This window comes from Penaeus japonicus, unplaced genomic scaffold, assembly GCF_977035675.1.
Source record: "Penaeus japonicus unplaced genomic scaffold, GWHDUDI00000001_assembly GWHDUDI00000001, whole genome shotgun sequence".
Lineage (NCBI taxonomy): Eukaryota > Metazoa > Arthropoda > Malacostraca > Decapoda > Penaeidae > Penaeus > Penaeus japonicus.
The window spans coordinates 49,060,786-49,062,390 of record NW_028234403.1 but is presented as its reverse complement, the minus strand read 5'-3'; positions in this window follow the sequence as shown (position 1 = coordinate 49,062,390).

Here is a 1,605-nt window from a genome sequence, read left to right as displayed (position 1 = left end):
ATATATATATATATATATATATATATGTAGAGAGAGAGAGAGAGAGAGAGAGAGAGAGAGAGAATATAAGGCACACGGGAGGTCCAGCAGGGTGTTTGGGTCCAAGAGAAACCTCGCCGCAGCGGGATGTGGGTCACGAGGTCGGCACTGACACACTTCCCCTGACCCACCCTCCTGCCCCCTCCTTCCCATCCCTCCCCTCCCCCTCCTTGATCCCTGGTCCCTGTCGGTCAAGTCCCTCGGCGTTCTATTCTCTTTCCTTCCTTCTTGGCACTCTTCCTATTTTTCTTTCTTCGTCTTTTTACTATCTTGTTTTCTCGTTCTCTCTCTCTATTTTATTTATCTATTTTTCGTGTCTGTTTCCGACTTTGTCTCTAATGTTTATGTAGGTCTTTATGTCACTCTGTTTATCTTTCTTTCTTCGCCTGACTTCCTCCTTCTCTCTCTCTCTCTCTCTCATTCTATAGGAGAACGATAAATTTAAAATTTCTAAATTGAGTTTGTGATAATTCGCTTAATGCTTATTTTTTTCGCTGACAAAAATGAAGCTTCAACCTTTTTCAGATACGATCACCAACCATTCATTAGAAAGATGTACAATTTCTCCACGTACCTGTTTTTCCAGTTCTTAATACAGCCACCCTTGATATCATTTTGTATTTTACGATTTTCTCCCCATCTACAGTTTCTACAGATTTCCAGAACCTGAAGAAAAAATACAGACGAGTTAACTCATTCGTGGAATTACAATTCTGGTAGAATTAAAGAAATAAAAATCAGAAAGTGACACCACCAGCAACAGTAGTCGATACAAATGGCTGATTTCCCGATGAACGCGTCCAGTAGACACAACGGAGTCTCATCGAGCAAGACAAATCAGTTATTGTGTCATGATCCAGGGCAGGATGGTGTATCCATCCCTCCTACCCACCCCCTCCTCTCCCTTCCCTCTCTAACCACTCCCCCACCCGCGTCACCTCCACCTATAACGGTTGTGCCCACCACAGCTGTTCCATTACGTTTAATTATCTGAGTTCCTCCACAATATTTGCGCCATATAGCCGCTCCGCCGCTTCGGCTGACCCGGTCAACCCTTGACTTGCCTGTCTTGCACTGATTACCTGTCGGGGTTTCCCTCGCTTCCTTTTATCCAGAGGTTTTGTTATGGTGGTGGCGTCTTTTTATGCTGGTAGTGTTATTGTTATGCGCTTTTTATTATTGCTATTAATGTGTGTATATTTGGATGTGCAACCGGATATTTAGTTTTCTCTTCATCATCGTTTCTTTTAACATCCTCTCTTGGAGAAGAAAGTATTCGACTATTGGGAGAAATGTGTCAATACTTTTTCCCGAGCTTCGTGGCCTAGTCTGATTCCAGGTCAGGCTGTCGCGGATCTCCGTGAAAGACTCGAGTTTCCATTATCTCCAGACGGAGAAAAAGCGAAAGACATTATGTTCAGTGTATCCATAAAGTGTTAAGAGGCGAATTCGCTGATCAAGAAGGGAGAGCGACACCCCTGCCTCCCCCCTCCCCTCTTTTCCTCCCTTCAGAAAACCCATTTCCGGGTTAATCGTACCGAAGCTCCTTGGGCGAGGCGCCGTACC